The sequence below is a fragment of the Drosophila tropicalis genome, unplaced genomic scaffold (assembly GCF_018151085.1).
Source record: "Drosophila tropicalis isolate 14030-0801.00 unplaced genomic scaffold, ASM1815108v1 contig_30, whole genome shotgun sequence".
Lineage (NCBI taxonomy): Eukaryota > Metazoa > Arthropoda > Insecta > Diptera > Drosophilidae > Drosophila > Drosophila tropicalis.
The window spans coordinates 16,487-40,346 of record NW_027172754.1 but is presented as its reverse complement, the minus strand read 5'-3'; the positions used below and the strand labels follow the sequence as shown (position 1 = coordinate 40,346).

The 23,860-nt window shown below is 36.9% G+C and overlaps 2 long non-coding RNA genes across 3 annotated transcripts; both read left to right on the top strand.

The window, feature by feature from the left end:
• The first annotated feature begins 20,829 nt into the window (after positions 1–20,829).
• Positions 20,830–22,167, top strand: LOC137572354 (uncharacterized). 2 transcript variants are annotated; one of them, XR_011031631.1, is made up of 5 exons: positions 20,830–20,847; positions 20,928–20,943; positions 21,028–21,182; positions 21,266–21,352; positions 21,574–22,167. It is a non-coding gene; the product is annotated as an uncharacterized lncRNA (long non-coding RNA). The 2 variants fall into 2 exon arrangements; XR_011031630.1 differs by lacking the exon at positions 20,830–20,847 and having other exon boundaries at positions 20,908–20,943.
• Positions 22,168–22,729: 562 nt separating this feature from the next.
• Positions 22,730–23,860, top strand: LOC137572355 (uncharacterized). The gene is made up of 4 exons (XR_011031632.1): positions 22,730–22,964; positions 23,059–23,256; positions 23,500–23,539; positions 23,593–23,860. It is a non-coding gene; the product is annotated as an uncharacterized lncRNA (long non-coding RNA).

Sequence of the window (23,860 nt, the reverse complement as noted above, 5' to 3'; positions counted from 1 at the left end):
GTCGTAAGACAAAATTGTGCGAAGAAAGGTATCATTCTTACGAACTCGAAGTGCTTGCTATAATTGGAGCACTAACCAAATGGCGTGTTTATGTCCTAGGATCTCGATTCACCATAGTTACTGATTGTAACGCATTTGCTATGTCCATGAAAAAGAAAGATGTTCCTTTGAGAGTTGCTCGTTGGGCTATGTATCTTCAAGATTTCGATTATGTTATCGTACATCGATCAGGTACTCAAATGAGGCACGTCGATGCGTTGAGTCGTTTTGCATGTTGTATGCTTGTTGAGGACACTATTAAACATCGATTAAAAGAAGCTCAGTTGGAAGATGAGTGGACCAAGGCAGTAAGGACGCTAGTCGAAAAAGAAAGTTATAAAGACTTCTATATAGAGAACGAGATTCTCTTTAAAGACCCTAATTGTGAGTTGATTGTAGTGCCTTCGGCAATGGAACATGAGATTATTAGACTTGCACATACCCAGGGTCACTTTTCCGTCAAGAAAACGCAAGATTTAATCGAGAAATCATACTATATTCCAGAATTGAGAGATAAGGTTATTCGTGTGGTACATAGTTGTGTGGAGTGTATTGTTGTTAACGCAAAGGCTGGCAAAAGAGAGGGATATCTAACTTCGATAGAAAAGGGTGACAAACCACTTTGTTCTTACCATATTGATCACGTCGGACCAATGGAACTTACAAATAAACGGTATAATTACTTGTTGGTTATTATAGATGGTTTTTCTAAGTACGTTTGGTTGTATCCCACTAGGAGCACAGGCGTAGATGAAGTGATACGGTGTTTAGAAGTTCAAGCAACAAATTTTGGGAACCCAGTACGATTGATATCTGATAGAGGCGCGGCTTTTACATCGCATATTTTCAAAAAGTATTGCGAGGATCACGACATCGTGCATTTATTGATTACCACCGGAGTACCGCGAGGAAATGGGCAGGTTGAAAGGATTCACAAGATTGTTATTCCAATGCTAGCTAAAATGAGTTTAGATAATCCAGCTTCATGGTATAAATACGTTGGGAAAGTTCAGCAAATCATCAACGATACGGCACCTAGAAGTACTAAGATAGCTCCTTTTAGGATCCTAACCGGTATTGACATGCGTAGATCAGAGGATGTAAACCTTAAAGAACTACTCGATGATCTTCTAATCGAAGAACTAGCAGAACACAGAAAGAAAATACGAATGGAGGCAGTTGAAAATATAAAACAAATTCAGGAGGAGAACAAGAAGTCAGCTAATCTAAAGAGAAAAGAGGGAAAACGATTCAAAATAAATGATTTGGTTGCTATTAAGCGTACCCAATATGGCGTTGGTCTGAAACTCAAAGGAAAGTATTTAGGACCCTATAAAGTAACGGCAATTAAAAATCATGGTAGATATGAAGTAGAGAAAGTTGGACAGGCGGAAGGGCCTAATAGGACATCAACTGTATCGGAATATATGAAATTGTGGGGACCGTCATTCGGGTCGAATGTACAGTCAGGAGGGCCGAATGTGGGAAATGGTATTGAGAGAGAGCAATCAAAAGTGATAGAAGAGAGGAGACAAACGCGTAGTGGCCGAACATTCTAGTAGTAGTAGAGAGAGCAGGGCATAGGATCATTATATAAGTTGAGAGAGAGCTTGTAAAAGAGGCCGTGGTTCATTCGCAGAGAGACTGTCAACTGAGTCGCACGTCAAGGTCCATAATTCGTTTAGTGTTATTTCAATAAGTATGTTTAAATTCTATCAATATATTGAACTAAATTGTCATCAAGCAATTAAAATATTAATAAATAAATAAATACGTAACGATCGCTAAATAAACACTACATAAATACAAAAATAAAATATAACAGATTGAACTAGTAAATTTTTTACATATGAGATTAATGAAAGAGAAGAATAAATATATTAATAAATATGTGTGTGCATCAAACTAAAGTTGAGTCTAGGTACGATCAATAAGGTCACGAGTCAGATATGCCATAAAACGTCTGGATTTTACAGGGTAGCTCATGTATTGAGTGCGTACAGCTGCAGGAAGTGGCTGTACTGACTTATTAAGCACCAAAAAGGAGACGTCGAGAATCAAAAATATCATCTTCTGTCAAATGGGTGAATGAGGAACTGAAAGAGAATTGTGTATTATTTTGTTTTTCGGTTGTGCAGCTGGTGGCTGTTCTTTTGTCAAGTGAAGTGATTTGTTTTATATAAAATTATATACTTATATTAAGATTTTCTTTGCTTTTACATGATCAAGTATTTGCAATTATCTTAATAAAAAGTGAAGAGCAGTGTAAGCAATCGTATATTAAAGTTGGCAATTCCGGTTATTATATAGAGGTAAAACATAGTTTTAAGCAGCAAACAGCAAATGTGATAAAGGGACTAGTCCAGCCTGTGCGTTTAATTAGCTGCAGAGGTTGGACTAGTCCTTAGATTGTATTTTGCCTTTATCATCATTTAGTACAGGGTTTAAATTATGCAGCAGCCGAGTCAATTTGGCTATTCGATTGTATGTTGTTGTGTATGTGAGAGATATGAGCATATCATGTTTTTGTGTGTATTAGTGAAAACGAAAGTGTATTTGCGCGTAAATAATAGTGTATTAATTGGGCATTAAAACCAATGAATATTAATTTCAGATTATTTATTAAATATATAATTATTTTATATTTTAATAGTGAAGATTTTATCAGAAATATAATAAAAATATTATATATTCGTCTTATGCATTAAATATCGAAAACTCATTAGAGTATACGTGATTCTGGATTAATAGGCCAACAACATAACATGTTCGGGTGAAAAGCTCGATTCAGAATGACTATGGCGATTTACAGGAGAACCCTTCGTCACCCTCCTCAGTATGACCGAATTCGGTTTTGGGAAAAACCCTACCCCTCACTCTCTGCTGTTCACCCGGTGGCGTGAACATACCGCCCCCCTTGCAACAAGTTGCAATTGCCTCGCTGGACATGTCTAAGGATGGGGGATGGCAGCGTTCTGGATCGCCAAGACACGGGTGGAGATGGAGGGGGAACTTTGGATGCAGATGGAGTAGGCGGCACGATGGCTGAAGACCTTTGGATAGAAGCCCGAATGAAAGGCGGGTGCTTTTCGGGTCTTTGCTCCTTGGGTTGGATGTACGCGACAGAGCTGTCGATGTGCAAGAGCGTGTGGTGTTGCTTGCCACATCGATGGCATCCTGCTGTGCTCCTGCAGGAACCATTGGAATGCTCATGAGCCAAACAGTTCGGGCAGTATCCGTTGCTTAAGACTACCCGTAGCCTGTCGTCAGCTCGTAGTCCTTGAAACTGTCGGCACTGACGGAGCGCGTGTACCCCTTGACAAACGCGGCACCTGAAGCAATTGGAACTGCGTTCTAAATCGGATGGTGCTGCTGTCCTTAGAGACATTTTCGGGCTGCTGGAGGAGGTGGACCGAGACCGTCTGGATTTTCCAGTAACGGATCCACAGAGAACCCATCCGAACATCGTCTCGATCCCCACGAAAGCATCACCAACATTCTTGATGATTCGTTCCCCAAGGATAGTGGGAAGGAGCTCGGCTCCAAGCACCAAATCCACAGGAGCTCTTTGGTGAAATAGCGGATCAGCGACATCTGTGGCCTCTAGTACACGGTGGCGATCAGTTAGGAATCGATTCAGGTCGTCCCAGGATGAGACGGCGGTCTTATTTGGAACGGACTGTTCCCACAACAGAAGGGTGGATTTGGGCATTTTGCTCGTACAGATTGCTATGAGAAGGATATCCCAATTGTCTGTACAAGCCCCGGAAAGCTCAAGACCGGTTAAGCAACCTTGAATTGACGTCTGCAGTTCTCTCAACGCTTTGCCAGACTCTTGTGTTACAGCTGGGATCTGTAGAAGCTGCTTGGCTTGGCTCATAATCAATAATCGATTATTTTCGTATCGCGCAGTGAGGTTATCCCACGCGGACTGGAACCCTTCATTGGTCAAGGGTGACCTAGAAACAATGGCTCTGGCTTCACCGCGAGTTTTGCAACTTAAGTGGTAAAGTTTCTCCACTTGTGTTAGGCTTGGATTATGGATAAAAATCGCGGTAAACAAATCACGGAATGTAGGCCAAGCCAGGCTGTCTCCGTTGAAGATTTCGACATCGCACGGGGGAACTGTGTGGCTTTGGTGGGTGGAATCGACGGAGAGCGTGACTGGTGGGGAAGCCATTTTCGCGGACAACTGCTCGATTCGCTCTCCAAACAAAGTCCCGCCTCGCACATATACCATATAACAATATTCATGTTTAGCTTTAATTGTAGCTATGTGCTTCGGACTATCTTCGTTCTTTTGAGCCGTCAAGGCTTTATAGCATCGTGAAAACTCTGCCTCGACTTTTGTCCAAAGTGACTTAAGCTGGTCTAAGTGTATTTTAACGGAGACGAGTGGCACATCGTCAGCTAAAGCCTGGGACTCGCGAGTCTCGAACGCCGTTAATGCCTCGCACACGGCAACAAAGTCGGAAAGAGACATCGTAGAGTGTTCTCTGAGCTATTACGAATCGAATGGAAACAAATAACTTCGTGGAATTAGAGCTCTCAAGCGAGGAGATCGAAACGAAGCCGTAAGTGGACTGTATAATTTAAGTATAGAGGAGGAGTGAGAAAAAGAAATGACTCCTCTTTCTAATGAACACAATGAATAAGCATAGATAGCATAAATAAAATTAGAAGGATTTATAATTTTCCTCGCAGTTGTGTGAATAATTATAAGGATATATAATCACTTGGATATTAAAATTTATACAATGTGGAAAAATGTTTAAATTTATAAGAGTATTTAAAAGTATGGAAAAATTGAGACCAGTAGGATTGGGAGTGCCGAAAACTTTTCAATAAGGAAAAAAAACTCGGAATTAGTTTTCATTAAACGGACAAGACAAGCCAAAATATTAATTCCATATAAATAAAGTTGTACTTATTTTTCTTTAGAAAATATTTTGCGAATTAAATTCAATCAGTCGATTGAAATATGTTTGCACAATAAGAAAATCACGAAGGAAAAAATGGATGTCGTGACCGAGTCACGGCTTGGCTCAAGTGTCAGCACTGATGAGACTTGAGTGTCAGCACTGATCGAGAGTCAGCTGTTCTGCCGTTGTTTATGTTTTGTGAGTTTAATTAATTGTAAATTGTTTAACGAGGATCACGATTTCCTACTTTAATTATGTAGTTTTCGAATTATTAAATTGCGGAAAGCCAATCGGAGTGGCTGCAATTAATTTTGTGTGGCTGAATTCAAATTGTATGTGGACATATGTATGTGTGTTAATGTGTGCTTAACGCGGCAAAAGTATTACATGTGTATGTACCTATGTATGTACATACATATGTATGTATGGATGTAAAAATTATTTGACATAAATAATTTATGCCGATGGACTAATGATCAGCCCGTGGAGTGTGCTGTACACTTTAAGTAAAGGTAAGTGGTACTTTATAAATTCTCGATTATTAAGCACCTCTACTTGCAGGTTAGAAAACAGCTGTTTTTACATGTAGGAATGTATATGTGTGTATATACATACATATGTATGTATTGCTATGCAATTGGACTTTTGGACAATCCGAATTTCGAAGAATGAAAAAAAAATGCACTTCATAAACACAAAAATGATCGGGAAATACCATGTAACCCTTGGAACAGGTCAGGTATGTACATACAAGTATACAAAAGTGTGTAGGTCGCTATGGAAGAGCGGGAAACCTCACACTTTTATAAGTTTGTAATGGAATATAATGTGAATGAGATTTTTAATAAGAAATGTTGTACTTATCAGGGATTCCGCCGATGCAAGCTGGAATAGCGGAAGGATATCCGGCTCGAAGGACCAATGTTCGTGGAGGGGCGGAAGGATCCAAATAAATACAAGTAGTTGGCGGGTGCCAATTTCTTCTGGGTATGGTGAGCGGGTGGTGAATTAAAAACGCGCGAAAACTTCGGTTAAATAAACTTATGCTTTATTAAATATTCACAGAGAGCCCGACACACACGAAATGGTTCGGGTTGAAAAAATTGACAATTCGTAAAGGCAAAAGAACGGGTGTTCGGGTGAAAAGCTCGATTCAGAATGACTATGGCGATTTACAGGAGAACCCTTCGTCACCCTCCTCAGTATGACCGAATTCGGTTTTGGGAAAAACCCTACCCCTCACTCTCTGCTGTTCACCCGGTGGCGTGAACAATAATGTTATATTGTATAATATGATTTAAAATTATTAATTATAAAATGAATTAGTTTAAAAGAATATAAATACAAAAATAACATATAACAGATTGAACTAGTAAATTTTTACATATGAGATTAATGAAAGAGAAGAATAAATATATTAATAAATATGTGTGTGCATCGAACTAAAGTTGAGTCTAGGTACGATCAATAAGGTCACGAGTCAGATATGCCATAAAACGTCTGGATTTTACAGGGTAGCTCATGTATTGAGTGCGTACAGCTGCAGGCAGTGGCTGTACTGACTTAGAATTTAAGCACCAAAAAAGGAGACGTCGAGAATCAAAAATATCATCTTCTGTCAAATGGGTGAATGAGGAACTGAAAGAGAATTGTGTATTATTTTGTTTTTCGGTTGTGCAGCTGGTGGCTGTTCTTTTGTCAAGTGAAGTGATTTGTTTTATATAAAATTATATACATACTTGTATTAAGATTTTCTTTGCTTTTACATGATCAAGTATTTGCAATTATCTTAATAAAAAGTGAAGAGCAGTGTAAGCAATCGTATATTAAAGTTGGCAATTCCGGTTATTATATAGAGGTAAAACATAGTTTTAAGCAGCAAACAGCAAATGTGATAAAGGGACTAGTCCAGCCTGTGCGTTTAATTAGCTGCAGAGGTTGGACTAGTCCTTAGATTGTATTTTGCCTTTATCATCATTTAGTACAGGGTTTAAATTATGCAGCAGCCGAGTCAATTTGGCTATTCGATTGTATGTTGTTGTGTATGTGAGAGATATGAGCATATCATGTTTTTGTGTGTATTAGTGAAAACGAAAGTGTATTTGCGCGTAAATAATAGTGTATTAATTGGGCATTAAAACCAATGAATATTAATTTCAGATTATTGATTGAATATATAATTATTTTATATTTTAATAGTAAAGATTTTATCAGAAATATAATAAAAATATTATATATTCGTCTTATGCATTAAATATCGAAAACTCATTAGAGTATACGTGATTCTGGATTAATATGTATTTATGTGAAAGATAATTGTGCACTGAATAAAGTTCGTTGACCTTAGCTGTGAGAACAGCTGATTTTATATCAAAGACGATTGAATAGCAATAAGTTTTTGCTATTAGAATAGTATTGTGATTATCAAAATTTGTGAATTAATGTAATTTATATATTATCGAAAAGTTTGTGTGTGGATTATAGAAAAGTGGTTATATTTATATAGTTATTTAAGTTTGTTATTTAAAGGTGCTCATTAATTTTTCGTTTTATAGAAGAGAATTTAGTAAATGTCGTTTAATTGATTAGAGGATTTACCACTAATTAATTGGGTAAATTATCGATGTTGTAGTTACTAAAATTAGACATGAATTCAGCAATCGGTTTAATTTGAGCCATAATAATGTTAACTTGTTGTAAGATAGGCTCAAGTTGCAATTTGAATTGTTTAATGTCTCCGATAGCCTCCCATAGTTGGTTTGTCGTTGGAGTGGTTGCTGTTGTTGTTGTTATATTAGTGGGTTGTTGTTGCTGATTTATTTGACTAGAGTTTGTAAAGGCGCTTGTTGCTAGAGATTAGCAACATTTAAACAATGCAATGTTGCAATGTTAGCGGGTATCGTATGTTAGGATCGTATGTTATGTTCGTATGTGAGGACGTATGTTATGATCGTATGTGGCCAACCAAGTATCTTCGGGTCAGCGCTTGCAGCCTCTCTTGAGCAGTTCTGTGGGTGAGAGATAAGGAAACTCACTTTATCTATGCAAATGAAGCAATAAAAATTCTCCTGTTGCTAAGGGAATGCTTTCTAATGGGAGCAAAAGAGAAAGGCAGTGGGGTCTATAGGACCGTTTTATAGAATCCAGGATGGCGGCGAGGTGGATACACCAAGCGTCTGTTTTAATAGGTTTCTAAGTTCTTCGGGCAATCTGTAGGAGTCATTGCAAATTGGTAATTCGGCAAAGTCAGACGGTTAATGGTCAAGTGATACTTAAAGCAATTAACTAAGTCGCTGGAAAAAAAAATTTTTTAAGTTAAAATCCCGCATAATTAATCCAAAAGAATTATGTACATATATTTATGGTTGGTGAAGTTCATTTCCTTTCAAAGTGCTTAAAAGTGTTAAATATATACATTTGGGCAAGCCCTCAAGAGGGCGGAACCACATTTGGTTTGCCAAGGCGATACCCGTCACATAAGGTGAGAAAGTAGAAAAATATAACTAAAAAAAAAAATAGGTGTCTGTCCTTCTGTTGGTGTTTTGCGCATAGAATTTTAGCAAACGTTTAATTTTTTTTTATCAGCATAACCAAAAAGAAAAAAAAAGATAAACACTTGCACTGGCGGCGTACCATTTTTCGCATACCCGAAAGCGCTAATCGGATAATCACCCCAAGAGACGCATACCAACTTACATCAATATACAAGAGCATAACTATCAGCTGATCGAGCGAATGACCTAAGTATCCATATCTACCTATATTTCATCTAAAGAAGAAAAACAAAGAACAAAGCCCAAATACAAAAAGATACCGAAAAAGAAAAGAACTTTGAAGGGCAACTAAGCGCTCGCCCGAATGCATACATAGGAGGTCGATTGGTTAGCAGTTTTAGTTAAGCTAGGTTTAGGTATAGAAAAACGTATAAATTAAATTTTTTTTGTTGTTAGTTTTTTTTTGCAATCTCAAGTCAAGTACTTTAATGATTAGATGTAAGAAAAAAATAATTAAATTTTGAACTATGTAAAGATAAAGGCAAGCAGCAAAGTCAGCAGAAAAGACATACAAAGAAAAAAAAAATAAAACAACTAAAATCTTTTATATACATATGTATGTACATGGATAGGTAATAGAATTACAGGGTATGCATATTCGGTGCTAGAATATTTTTTTTATATTTTTTTTTTCCTTAAAACAGCAGTACGGAGAAAGCGCTTTCGACGTTGGATAAAGAAGCTGTAAGTAATGTACACCCAATATTTATTTATGTAAAAACAAAGAAAAAAAATGTTCTTCACCCCTTGCACCTGCCCCTTTTTCCCTTAAAATAACTAAAGTAATATTCCCCAACATAAAATAAAAGAAAGAAGAGAAAAACAACAAAAAAAAAAAAAAAAAAAAAAAAAAAAAAAATATTCCCGTTATCATGCGTGGGCAAATCGTGCCCTTGTGTGTTCTTTTGGCTTAGCTACTTCTGCTAAATTGTCTGTGCGCCTAATCTACAACTGTTGCTAGCGCTAGGTCTTGCTTATTATTTGATGAGATACTTTTGCTGAAATAGCGGCACTTCTTGCCGACGTTTTGTTTTGATTATAAATTTTGATGATTTTTTTTGTTCTGTCTACTTGTAAGAGCGATCATTTTTTTTGTAACTTTAAGTATGTTTAATACTCTAAATTTTTTTTTCCTCCCCTTAGATAAGCAATAAAAATTTATAATGTCTGATTAAAAGTTATCTTGAATTCATCCATCTACACCTGTCTCCCCAGTAAAGAACGAAGGGATCATCTGAAGTTAAAGCTTCAAGCGGCCGATGATCATAGGAAGGGTGGGCAATTGTCAATCGCAAAACCACCAGTGATTGCAAGTATCGAAATGCAGCGTATGAAATTCTATCTTTCGTTTCTATCTTTCTTTTCAATCTTTCTTTTGTATCTTCCTTTTCTATCTTTGTTTTTTGGTATTCTCTTCCTCTTGTCGCATGCACGCTCACTTTTAATAATATAATAATGAGAAAGGCAGGCAGGTCGAGGAAAATATAAATAAATAATTGTGGTAACTGGATTTCGGCAGAACTACACCCCTTTTGTCGACGAGCTAGTGCCGGAAATTTACAGCGTGCCAGCCGATAGCCAGCTACTGCCAGACCCGCCCAAACTATACGTTACCCGTTACAAGTTAGGCTGCTGCTGCTGTTGTTGTATTAAATTCCACTGCATAGGTTGTTGAATTTCAGTAATATCAAGATCATCGTCAAGTTGCTGGCCAATGGCCAGAGAATTAAAAGGCTGCTGCTGCTGCTTATTTTTAATAATTGGTTTTAATTTACGCTTTAATGTCTTAGGCCTCCATTTGTTGGTTGTTTTAGACTGGTGTTGGTAAAGCTTTAATTTACGTTGCTGCTGCTGTTGTTTTGACTTGCTGATAGTTGCCAGTTTATGTTGTAGATCGACTGATGACGATTGGTGTAGGTTTATCTGAGGGTCCAGTATTTGCTGCTGTTGTTGTTGCTGCTGCTGTCCTGAATTTGACTGAAACCGTTGTGGTTTTGGTGTTTTAGGTAGTTGTTGTTGTAGTTGCTGTTGTTGTACAATTTGTTGTTGGGTAATATGTTTATTAGCAAGGATTTTCTTTGAAGAAACTAGATCCTTAAGCATTGCTTTGTAAACGAGACACCCCCTATAACTGGCTATGTGGCCATCTCCACAATTAGCACATTTGGGGTTATCAATACGTTTTCGGCAATCAGTAGTAGCGTGTTTACCTGCACATTTCAAGCAAACGAAGTCTCTTCTGCAATAGTTTTTAGTATGGCCAAATTTTTGGCATCTGTGACATTGAACAGGCTCCATTCTCACAGATTGCCTCTGGATGGAGACCTGTTGCCTGCCAATGCTTTTAATCAAGAGAAAATCATTATTTTTATCATCGGAGCAAGGCTCCAATTCTATTTCAAACATATTTAGTGGCAAACGAGTATGTCTATGTTTTATTACATTTAAATAACGAACTACAAAACCCATTTTATTTACCTCTGCGCGAACGTAATCACAGGGGGTAGATGAGTGTAGTCCTTTAATTACCGCACGATAGCCACGATTGCAACTATCCTGATGTGTGTAAGTTTGAACTTTATTATCATTAAGTTTATTAATTATTAGCTGGTATGATTTTGCATCAGAGCAATCAATTTTGACGTCACCATTGTGTAGGGTTTTTGTGCTAAAATTAGCATCTGTTAAAGCATTGGCCAGACCATTGAAAATGTCGAAAATATTATTAACGTTGCCCACATAAATTGCAGGAGGTTTTTTGGCATTACTTCTATGGTCTGATTTATGCTGTTGTAGTTGTTGTTGATTTAATTGTTGTTTAGCTGAAGAATGTTGCTGCTGCTGCTGTTGTTGCTGCTGCTGTTGTTGTTGTTGTTGTTGTTTTAATAAATATGTTTGATAATCCTGCAGGTCTTTTTGCTTCTGACGCTGCATTTGATCATTGTGTTGTTTGGCTCTTTTATCTAATAGGTGTCCAAGAGTTGTTTGGCTCTTAAGCAATAACTCTTTTATGGAGAGAGTTTTTACTTGATTGGTATTATTATTTGACTGACTGGCCTGATTTTTCTCATTAGTTAAATCAGATGTAAAGTCAGTCAAATTAGTAGGATTTTGTTGTTGTCGTTGCGTTGGTGATAGCTGTTGTTGTAGAATTCGCGCTTGAGCATTTTGTTTAGGAGTTGTGAGAAGTCTAATTCGTGATTAATCGAATTAGTTAGTTGTTGTTGTTCGGGAGATGTTGTTTGTTGTTGTTGTTTAGGCAGTCCAGGGGCTTTATTGAGCAAATCACAGATAACACTAGAGCTCATGTGTGTGACTCCCTTAGACGTAGATGGGATGTCATCAGCATTGAGCTTTTGTTGTTGTGAGGTAGCATGCTGTTTGTTTAACTTGCCAGTCGGCAGCATAGGTTTGAGAGCCACTGGATTGGCAAATTTTTTGCAACATTGGTCATCAGAGCTTAACACAGGGTCAATTTTCCTTTTGAGACGAGTTGGTGTATCGGTAGGGGCCAAAATATCCATTGGCTCGGGTGTTTTGGCATCATCCCGCGTAGTTTTAGCTGGCTTAACTGGGTAGATTAATTTTCTACGACAAGTTGTGTTTAAACGTGGAGTAGTTGTGGTCATGCAAGCCCCAATCAAAGGAGTTATAGGGCTTGGGAGCACATTACTTGTAGGTGCTTTGCTGAGAGGGGTCATACTCGAGCAAAATTCAGAAATAAGAGTACAATCTGGGTCAAAGAAGGATTTATTAGCAGGGTCTTCTTGATCGCATAGATCTGTTGTAGATTTATTGGGAGATTTTACATTTTCGTCATCAGCAAGTATATTATGTTGTTTATTAGTTGTATGATTAAGCGAGTCTTTGCTATCGTCTAAAATTATAATTTGTTGGCTTTGATCATTATCTTTAATTAATTTACCAGCTGATTCTCTTTCAGATGATTTAAGGGAGGGTTTTTGCAAATTTAAGGACGGTCTCATGTGTACCTGTGTGGCATATGTCTGTGTGTGTGTAATAGACGAATTATGGCTTCCAGTGGAACAGGACGTATGTGTATGCACTTGTTGAGCACTTGTCATTGTGTTAGTGAGTAATTTATCACTCTCTTTCATTATAGTAGTTTGTATGTATGTGTGTGAAATATATTTGCGAGGCGGAGAGGGGCTTTTGTACAAGTGTGTATGTCGAACTAATACACGTACAAGCGGAAGAGAGTTGGAAAGTTTTCTCTCCTTCCAGCCTCATGCAAATGGCCGCACATGAAAAAATTTTTTATTTCAAATTAAAAGATTTGACATATATAGACATTTACCGACATATATTAAAAACACATATTAAAAGTTTTGATTAATTAACGTTCACTTTGATTTTGAGTAAAATTTTTGATGCAATTTCCAGTAGAAAAATTATATAAGTTTGAGCAAACGAATTTTATTATTAGGTTAGGTCAACACAAATTTATTTAAAAGTCTTTTATTTAATTAATTAGCTAGGAAATCGGCGATTTTCCATAGCCCACGCGTGAAGAGCATTGAAACACGATTTTTAACAATTTTTTGGACAATTAATTCCCACTTTTACTATAATTTTCAATAACTTATAGCTTTTTTCTTGTGTTGAGTCGATGCTCAAACTAGCACCAATGGCCGAAGGCCATTGGCTCCTTTATTGTTGTCATTCTAAGACCTTAGAATCTATAACATTTGTGATTATATACAGCAATTTACATAGGTGCTGAGGGCATTAATTACGACAATATTGATTAAGACTAGGCCCAAATGGTCTAGAATTTATGTAATAACGAATTAATTGGTAATTTTTTGCCACTTTATTAAAGTAACATAGCAAGCAAAAACCGTTTACATAGCTAGGTTTTTGCTGCACTGTAAAAGAGGCAGAAAATTATCCAAAAATTATTTTGTTAACAGCATGAAACAAAGGTGCAAATTAGTTTGTAATTGAAATTAATAAATAGTTGTTGCAATGAGTTTTTTAGTTAGAATTATGATGAAAAATTGACATTAAATTTTTTGTTTATTGAATGAGAGATAAGTGAAAAAGTTGAAATCGTTAGTTGATGTTAATCATCAGGAGGCTTCTGCTTCCTGTGCTCATTTGTCCACCAGTTGCGTTTTATTAAGTTAGGTGGTTTAATAGATAGTGTGGGAAGACCAGTCATAAGTTGCCAGACGTCTTCAGCCCCAATAAAAGAAGTAGCATTTGGGGGGCGAGGGAGTAGCAGCATCATCAGGCCGGCGGCCAGTAGATGAAGCAGGTGAGAGTGTGGTCGTCTGGAGTCATCCTTTAACAGGGAATTAAGTGATGATGTCTTCAGGCGGCCACGCACGTAGAAGCTGTGTGGTCGTCGGCAGATACGAGGAACTCCCTCTGACCCTCTATTAGTAGTGAGAAATGGGTGGGCAGCAGTTAACTTGTTGTTAACAATTAGGCGCTTAGATCCAGTTAGAGAGTTGTGAAGCAGTCTTGTCTGTGGAAGAGACGTTTTGTTAGTTTTTGCAGCTACAATTTGTGGCTGATCTTTTGTCAGATTGGTTTTAATAATTTTTTGCTGCCCATCTTTGCTTTTGCCGCTATCTATGCATTTGCAATTTGGGTCATATAGTTTGTCCTTCCATATTTTTTTAGAAGAATCGGAGTAGATTTTACGATCGAAATAGAGGGAACATCATTATCATCAGAGTCAGAAGAAAGATCAATAACATTGAGTCCCATTTGCTCAATAAGAAAGATTTCCATATTTTTGATGCCAGAAGCCATAATTTGGTCATCAGTTTGTATGGATTCTCTTATCCTTTCTTCATCGGTAGGGGGTGGTATAATTTTTTGTTGTATATATAATGGTTGGTCAGCAAGAGCTCTTTTAACGGTGTCTCTAGTCTCAGTGCCTTCTTTTAATCCGATTTTTAGCATTTTCATGTACCATCTGGGAATTATTGGAGCTGGACCATCTTTGAGTCTCGCTTGTCTCGCCAGTTCCTTTTTCTTTTCCTCGTCTTCACGCATTAGTTGATCGTCTTCAGCTTTTTGTATTTTGATTAACGATGGGATGTTAGCAGCTCGATCTTCCGCGAGTTTAACAACATCTCCCAGAATTGGAAGTTGAAGATTTTTGTAGGTTGTAAGTTGAGGATCCAAATAAAGTTCCAGTTGTTTGACGTATCTAGGCCTAAGAATTCGGCTAGGTCGAAACGGTTTTAGAAAGAGTATTGAAGCCAACGGGTTATCATGGCAGCAAAGAGATGAGAAGAGTCGTTCACTAGAAGTTGCATAGACTTCCTCCACGGATTTAATGTTAAAGTTGTCTCTAAGTATCTGATTAGTAGTATATCTGGAGGCCCCAGTAATACGTCGAATAGCTTTGTTTTGAGCTGCACAGATAGTTGCAAAAAGTGTATCCGAAGCTAAGGCTCCCCAAATGGGCAGTGCATATTGCCAGATCGAAGCAACCATTTGTTTATACAAAAGGACTTTGCATTCAGTTGGCAATTTGCTAGCTTTTCCGATTAGCGCGTTTAACTTGCATTCCACGCCTCTAGATCGTGTCTTGAGGTATTTCACATGAGTAGTCATACCCAGTTTACGATCCAAATGGATGCCCAGATATCTATAAGATGATTCATTCGGTATTTTCTAAGAATTAATTTTAGGTGCCAGAGATTCTATGGTTTTTGTTATTACTTTTCTAGTATAAAGAACATGAACAGTTTTCTTTATATTAATTGAGACACACCATTTGTCTGCCCAATTCATAAATTTATTTAGATAAGAGGTGTTTAAATTTATAGCATAAAGAGCATGTTTGTGTTCAGATAAGATGACAGTGTCGTCAGCATAGCTAGAGAGAAGAAGGTCACGAGCACCCAGGTGGATTTTTGGTTCGTCCTTGTAGGGTTGGCAGTTAACCATAGATGGAATTGGAATATCAGAAGAATAAATAGAGTAAAGCACAGGGCCAAGGACGCTCCCTTGAGGCACCCCAGCGTTGATGCTTCCTAGCCTAGATATAGTTCCATCATTGCAGCAAACTTCAAAGGTCCTATCTTTAAGATATGAGTCCAGAATGTTAAAGAGAGGAATTGGTAGTAATTTGATGAGCTTATGGCGGTCAAATGCCTCGCTGATGTCGATGTATACAGCAGAGCAAAAGCGATTATTATCCTGAGCTTCCATAATGTATTGAACAACTCTGGACATTTGTTGTTCAGCACTATGCTCCTTACGAAATCCAAATTGGTGATCAGGTATAGCGTTGGTGAAAAGTTCGCAGTCGAAGAGACGTTTTAGTAGTAGAGATTCAAAAATTTTAGAGAAGCCAGCCAAAAGGCTAATTGGTCGATATGATGAGACCTCAGAGGAGGGTTTACTCGGTTTCAATATCATTTTAATAACAGCGTGTTTCCATTGACGTGGAAAATATCCAGTTCTAAGCATGCAGTTAAAGATATTTGTTAGTAGTAAGACAGCTTTAGATGGTAGATGCTTAATAATTTGATTGCAAATTCTATCTTTGCCTGCAGCTTTAGTAAGATCAAGATTTTTAATTTCGGCCATCACTTTATTAATAGTGATGTGCATGAAAATTGGAGGAGGGAGTTCATTTGAGCTAAACATGAAACGCGCATCTTCTCTCCACATGAGCATTGGCGTCATTTGTAAAGTTTTCTGTCTTATAAGAGAGTTAGTTGTTGTATTAATTTCTTCCCTAAATTCAATAGAATTTGTAAGTCTCGGTGTAAAACGGGCTTCAAGATGAGAGACATAGACCTCTGCTTTCTCATCGTTGGTTTTAGTCCAAATACGGGGTGCAGTGGTGTTTGTATTAATCGGATTTTCAAATTTTAGAGGATGATTTGGCTCAACTTGTCTCTTAAAATGATTGGCAAGTTTCCAAAGTTTTGCATATCGATATCTATCATTCGTGTTAATTTGATTGAAGAGTCCATTGTAATATTTTATCCGATCAGCTTCCAAAGCTTTTTTAAGTTTTTTATAGGCCAATTTGTATGCGATTATGGCCTGAGGAGTCCTTAATCTAATTGAGGCTTTCCTTAAGTTGCGTTTTTTCTCTTAGTAGTCTTTTGGTGCTACTAGATATCGGGTATTTTCTGTTTGATAATTGATAATTTTTTCGTTCAGGAGGAGTTGACTTTACTGCTGCAATATATATGTTTTGAGTGAGTAAGTCAATGATATTTTCGATGTCTTGGCCAGATTTCATTTCGACGTTTAACTGCGTTAACATGTCCAGTTCCTTTTGAAATCGTTTGATATTTGTTTGCTTAGATAAGAGTGCTCTTTTAGGTTTTTTGTAGAACGGATGTCCGCCAATTCCTATTTCAATAATCATAGCGAGGTGATCTGAATGTAAGTCAGCATTAGAGCTAGTAACAAAACGATTAGTGTCTATTCCAGAATAAATTGCGAAGTCGATTGCTGAGGGGTTTTTACGCCTATCGAATGGAAAGTGTGTAGCTGAGCCAGTAGCCAAAACGCTGGCTTTTTTATTTATATGTATTGCTTCCAGAAGCGTTCTGCCGCGAATGCAGGAGCGAGGATTTCCCCACCAGTTGTGTTTTGCATTCCAATCTCCGCATATAATGTATTTCGAATTTGAGCTAATTTCATTTACAGTGTTCAGCAGTTCAGTGAATTGTTCTATGTCCCATTTTATAACTGGGGGACAGTAGACAGGAGCGATGACAATTTGCTCATTAGGTCCTAGATCAATTGAGACTGGTGCGCATTGTACATGGTCCTCAGAGATAATTTGTAATGAACAGTGTTTAATACCTTCCTTTATCAGAATAGCTACACCTCCCTTTCTACAAGTGGTAGGATGTTGAGCATAATATGTAACAAAACCTTGAATTAACAAAGGGTGCTGATTATTGCCACCTGTAAAATTAGCATGGTCAAATCTAGTTTCAATTATCATCATTATATCTATGTTTTTATCATTTACAAATTGGGAAAGTTCTAGTTTTTTGTTTCTTATTCCACAAGCATTCCAATAAGAGATTTTAAGCTTATTGGCAGGCATAACATATTGACTGCCAATAGGAAAATTGAAAATATTCGTGCCCAAAGCTGAGGGGAACGAATGGTTGTTGACATTGGTAATTAAACTAGACATATTTATTTTCATTAGCGTTGTTGATGCAATTAGCGTACATAGATAAGAAAGAAATGATGGGTTGTAATTGTTTGGCCAGAGTTTTGACCATTAAGACAATATTTTGCAGTTCACTAGCTGTAGGGTTCCCTCTAGTGAAATGTAGGTATTTAGCTGAGACAATTCCTCTTTGCGCAAATCGCTGATGTTGTTTGGTTTGCTGTTGTTGTTGTTGTTGTTGAGGCTGTTGCTGCGGCTGATTAAAGTTCGGTGGTTGAAAGCGTACCTTGGCCGGTTGCTGGTCCACTGAGCGTTGCTGCTGCTGATTCTCTTGTTGTATGAGATGCTGCATATGCATGTTGACAGCTTGCTTTAAATGTAGTTGAGTTGGTTGAGAACTTGGTTTTTGGTATATGGCAGTTGGTTGTTGCATCAGCTGAGTGCTGGGCCTGCTTTTTCGTTGTTGTTGTTGGTGGTTTTGTTTTAGTTGCTTAGGTGCTAGTTTGTTTCTAACGATGAGTTGGTGGGTGTTTATACTCTGCTGTTGAGAAACATTATTAGTTGGTAATTTTAATGAGGGAATATCATTTTTGATTATTTTACCATGTGTGTTTTGAATAGATTGAGACATTAAGTTTAGAGAATCAATAAGAGGTTGTAGTGGCTGTAGCCAGGCATTTTGACTAGACAAGGGAGTCAAATTGGAGTGATTCGATGATAGCTGTTGGTTGCGACTAGTAGAGGGTGGAGTGCGAGATTGGTGTTGTTGTTGTTGTTGCTCTCCACGTTGCTTTTTATTAAGAGCTTGCTGCTGCTGTTGTTGCTGCGGTATACGAGGTTGATTTTGTGCATTGTTGTTAGGTTGTTTGTTTCTTAGCATGTTGGATCGAGCTAACTTGTAGGCAGGGCATCCTTTGTAACTTGCAATGTGGTTTTCATTACAGTTGGCACATCTTGGGTTGTCCAAGTGTTTTTGACACTCAGTTGTAGCGTGTGCTCCGGCACATTTAAGGCATATAAAATTTCTGCGGCAGTAATTTTTTGAATGTCCATATAACTGGCAACGATGGCACTGTATTGGCTCAAGTCTACGGTTTTGTTTTTGAATAGTTACTTGTTGCCTACCAATAGTCTTGACTGAGAAAATTTCATTATTTTTCCCATCAATTCTAGGCTCAAGTTCAATTTCAAACACGTTGGTTGGCTGGTTAGTTCGGGTTTGTTTGAGATTATTGACAAAACGGACTTTAAAGCCCAGTTTGTTTATTTCAGTTTTAACGTAATCAATAGGAGTTGAGTAGTGCAGATTTTTAATAATGGCTCGGAATCCTTTATCCTCGCGATTTTGATGAGTGTAGATCTGGTCACTTGAATCCTTTAGAGTTTCTAAAATTTTTTCGTATGAATCCAGATCCTCTGATATAATTTTTATATCGCCACTTTTGACAGTCTTAGTAAGGAATTTAACATCACTGTTTAGGCAATTTAGCCTGTCCATGATTGGTAATATAGAAGGCACATTGGTAACGAAGATGGCAGGTGGTTTGGGTTTAGCTTTTTGTATAATTTGAAATTGTTGTTCCTCAACAGCAGGAGTATGTATTTGTGACAATTGGGTAGCAGCGAAATCAACAGGTGGCTGCTGGTTATGTTGCTTTGAATTATGTTGTTGATTTAACAGAGGAATGTTAACCTCTGTTTGTCGCAGTTGTTGTTGTTGTTTTTCTTTTGCTGCAGTTTTTGTGTCCGCTGGGGGGGGTATAGCAATTTTCTTGTTGTTATTGTTTGGTGTAGTTTTATTAATTTTTCTTTTTTGCTTGGAAGGCAAATCAGAATTAATTATAACCTCCATGGGCTCGGGTGTAGTTACATCATCGCCTTTTTCCTTAATAGGCTTTTTTGGTGTGACGTTTTGTATATCACAACGAATAGCAGGCTGCGGCTCCTCAATATCCACATCAGTCTCCATGGGAAGGAGATTTATGTTGAGATTATCATTCTGGGCAGGCAGGTCTTGTGATGGGCCTGAGGCAGCAGGAGAGACTTTACTGTTTAGGCTGCCGTAGCGATTGCCTTCAGCCAAGCAACTGAATTGCTGCTGGCCTCTTTATTGCATATATCTCCACTGAGATCTTCACAATTTTTTCCCTGCTTACAGTCTAAATGGGCGACATAATACCCTCTAATAAATTGATTACATATAATTTCTTAAAAACAAAGACATAGATAAAAGTTTCAGCTTAGGTGGTAATAGGTAAGTATATTTATTAGTAAAATAGAGATATTAATGGTAAGTATTAGGTTTAGTGGGTGTGTTGGTAAGTATTATAGGTTTTTGATTTAGTTTTAGTAATATGTATTATGTTCAGAATGATTTAGGTAATTTATTTGATTTTATAGCATGTTTAGGATATTTATGTGAGTGTGTTGGTGAGTATTATAAGTTTTTGATTTAGTTTTAGTGATATGTATTATGTTTAGATTGATTTAGTGTTTAGTCTGTTTTATGGTTTGTTTTTAGTTTATTTTATGTGTTAGTTTTATTATTTTTGTATATATTTTATTGTTGCTTTTTTATGTTTTGCCCATTTTTATTGTTTAGTTCGATTTGAAATATTTTTTTTTTTTTTTAGAATGTTTTCCCTGATTTTTGTTAATTTCGGAGTGTTTTTTGATTTCTCTTATTATTATTTTTTTTTTTTTTTGTTGTATGTTCAATAGTAGCTTGACCAGTGTGCATTGTGTATTAAAAGTTTCAGGGTTTGCTTGTTTAGCATAGTATGTAGGTAGGTTTGTTGATAGAACTAGTTTTAGAATAATCTTGGGCATTGTTTTAGTTGATTACATGTGAGAGATAGAGGTAGCTTGTGTAGTTTTAAGTTTTTTATGTTGAAGTCGAGTTATTTTTCATGTGAATATCATGAAGTTTGTATCAATGTGTTTCTTTTGTATATATTAGTAATTATGACTGTCGTTAACATATGTATGTATTTTGTTTCCGTTATCGACTGTAGTTTAACATTTGTTGGTGCTGTTATCAGTTTATAGAGTTATGTTAAGTGTTGCATGTAATTAAATTTTTTCAAATTGTTAGTGTAGTTAGCTTGTTGCATGAATTAGATTAGTTTTAATAAAATTATTTAGAGTATTTGGTAAGAAAATTTTTCAAAGCCAATGTAAGTGTATGTGATAGGTAAGTATCGGCATCCATTTACATTGGCTGTTACTTAACATAGACTTAGCATTGGTATGGGCATGTTGTTCGATTTGCAGGGTTTGGTCACATTAGGTAAGTAAATGTAAACAATTCCCAATTTGCGAATTAATTATAATAATTTCTTGTATATGTTTGTTTTTTTTTTTTTTTTTTTAGGTACCGCATGTTTCCAGGCATCTTGCGACGAGGTTAAGGAGGACCCACAGGTAGGTTCACTGGTGGAGCGTTTGTGGCCAGCATTTGTTGTCGCATTTATGACATGGTCTTAGGGCTGACTGCCAGGTTATGAGGCCGCCAGGCATCAATGGCAGGTAAGTATTGAATCTGGAAGGAGAGAAAAAGAGATTTTCCGGGGTAGGATTCCCAGATTCATCCTTCTTTTCTTGTTCTACAGGTGCCGGCGCATTTGGAATGGAGGCCCAGTGTTTTGAGGACATCCCCAGAGCGATCCCAACAGGTCATCCATGCGTATTGGGGCCAGGTGGGACGTCTCATTGTTATAGTTGGCTGCCATGTGGCAGTTTGTGTTGTTGTGGTGTAGTGCGTGTTGTTTTGGTTGTGTGTTGTGTATGTTTTATCTGTGTTTAGTTGATTTGTTTTGCGTAGTTTTAGATTTGCATGTTTATTTAGTTGAATAGCTTGTTGTTTTGATTTTTGTTGCAATTTTAACTAATTCGTATTTTAATTTCTTTTTATTTATAGGTTTTGTGCATCAGGATTGGAGATTTCGGATCCAAAGGCGCCGACCAGAAAGATTCCGCTGATTAGTTTTAATTTTTATTTATGATATGGAGTGATTTTTATTTTGTTATAGATGTGTTGTGACTTTGTTGTAATTTTAATAGTTAAAGTAGGTATTTTAGGAATTTTTGTGTTGTATTAGATAGTTGATTTATGTATTGTATTAGTTCTAGTTTTAGATTAGTATTATTTGTTGCAATTATTTGCTTTTTTTTTTTAGTATTGTATTGCATTTGTTAATATAGTGTTCTTGTATTCATATGTGTTGCTTTGGCATGTTTAAGTATGTGTTGTTTTTGTTAAAAGGTTTTGTCAAATGATTTGTATGTATTGTTGTTTTAGGTAGTGTATTGATGTGTTAATTTAGTTTTGCTGTTCTTATTGGATAGATATTTGTTTTTGCATGATTTTTATTTAGTATTGTATTGTGTTATTTTGTAGTTTTTTTTTTTTTTTTTTTTACCATGTTAGCTTGATTTATTGCTATAGAGTTTTAAGTGTTTTTCTGTAGTTTTAGTTTATGCAATGTGTTTATAAATTTGGGTTAGATTAGACAGTTAAGATGTATGTTGTTTTAGTTTTTAGTTGTTATTGTTGTATTTTAGATAAGTAAATTTTAATGCATTTTGTATATTTTTGCTTCGTTTGTTTTGACGTTTATAGATTTTTGTTGCATTAGGTAATTATTAAATGAATTGTTTTAGTTTTGATTATGTTGTTGAATTAGTTTCTTAGTTAAATTGTTTTGAATTGTAGTGTTATTTGCATGTTATTTTTATTGAGTTTTGTTGTGTTTTAAGATGGGTTGTTATAGTTTTAGATTTTGGTAGTTTATATATTCTTTTATTTTGTATTAGTTGTTTCATTTTTTTTTTTGTATTGTTTTTAATATTGTTTATTTTATATTTTTAGGTGCGAATTTGATGAGAAATTCGACAGCGTCAGTCCTGGATTGCTCCTGTCTGGATCCCGCATTAGTGTCATCAGCTGGCCAATGGCCAGGTTTAACTGTTGCATCATGCTCAAGAGGCCTTGATATATGGGCTGCATTTGGCCAGGAATTTCTGCTTCTTGTGGCAGTCGTTGCTTCAGGGGAGTGTTTTGTGTTTGTGTTATGTATCGTTGCTTGTTGTTGTTGTAGTAGCTTTTACTTTTGTAACGTGTTGTATTATCATTTTGTTTGTTATTATTAGTATTAGGTTTAATGTTTATTAACGTTTTGTTTGTATTTTCCAGTTTTGTGTTCATAGCAGAGTTCGAGCAGGAGACGGTCGTGGAGTTTTGGCTTATTTCGCCAAAATATTGCGTCGAGGGCACCCAGGGGAAATGCCAGTTAGCCTCTCTTTTAAAAGGTAAGTTGTTATTCCTTTTTTTTTTTGTAATTTAGCCAGCTCCTGCTGGTAGACTTTGCATCCTTTGAAGCTTGAAATATGTTTTTCATTGCAGTTGACGCATACCGGATTGGGGTTTCTCTTGTGTTGGCAATCTTTGGTGTCGTGAGTGCCGGCACATTTCATACAGGCGACCTGACCATGGCAGTAGTTCCTTGTATGTCCGAACGCCTGGCATTTGTGGCACTGTGCCGGGGTCAGGCGCCTGTTGAACTTTTCAATTTTAACCTGATAAGGGCCCAAAAATTGCAGGGTAAGTAGGTTCCTTGCAGCATCATCAGTAGAGGGCTCCAGCTCCACTTCGAATGAGTTGTAGGGGATCATTGTGCGGTTTTGCCTTAGCACTTTGGCGAATCTTGTTTGATAGCCGATCCTCGCAAGCTCGGCAGTGATCCAGTCAACTGGTGTCGAGTGGTGGAGTCCTTTGATGGCGATGCGAAGTCCTTTTTGTTCCTGTGGTTGGAATGTGTAAAACTGATATTTTTTTTTTTTCCAGGTCTGATATTGCAGCTACATAGTCATCGTTGGTGTATAAGGTAAGTTTAATTTGGTTTTCCTTTTCGGTTTTAATTGTGTATTTGTTTTTTAGTTTCAGGTTTTGCAGGTGAGTAATCAGCAGGCTGATGTCAGAGATGCAGAGGATACAGATGTCCGGAACCTTCTCACTTTGTTGGCTACCATGAGCAGTGGAGGAGTGGCCGTCGTTTGTGGGAAGCTGGGTTTCCATCTCATCCTGACTGCAGTTCATCATTGATGCGTTAGATTTTAAGTTTGTTTTTAGCTCTGTGTTAATTTTATTAATTTTAGTTTTAGTATTAGCATTATTGAAATTAAAGAGTTTTACGTTTGGTTTGTAA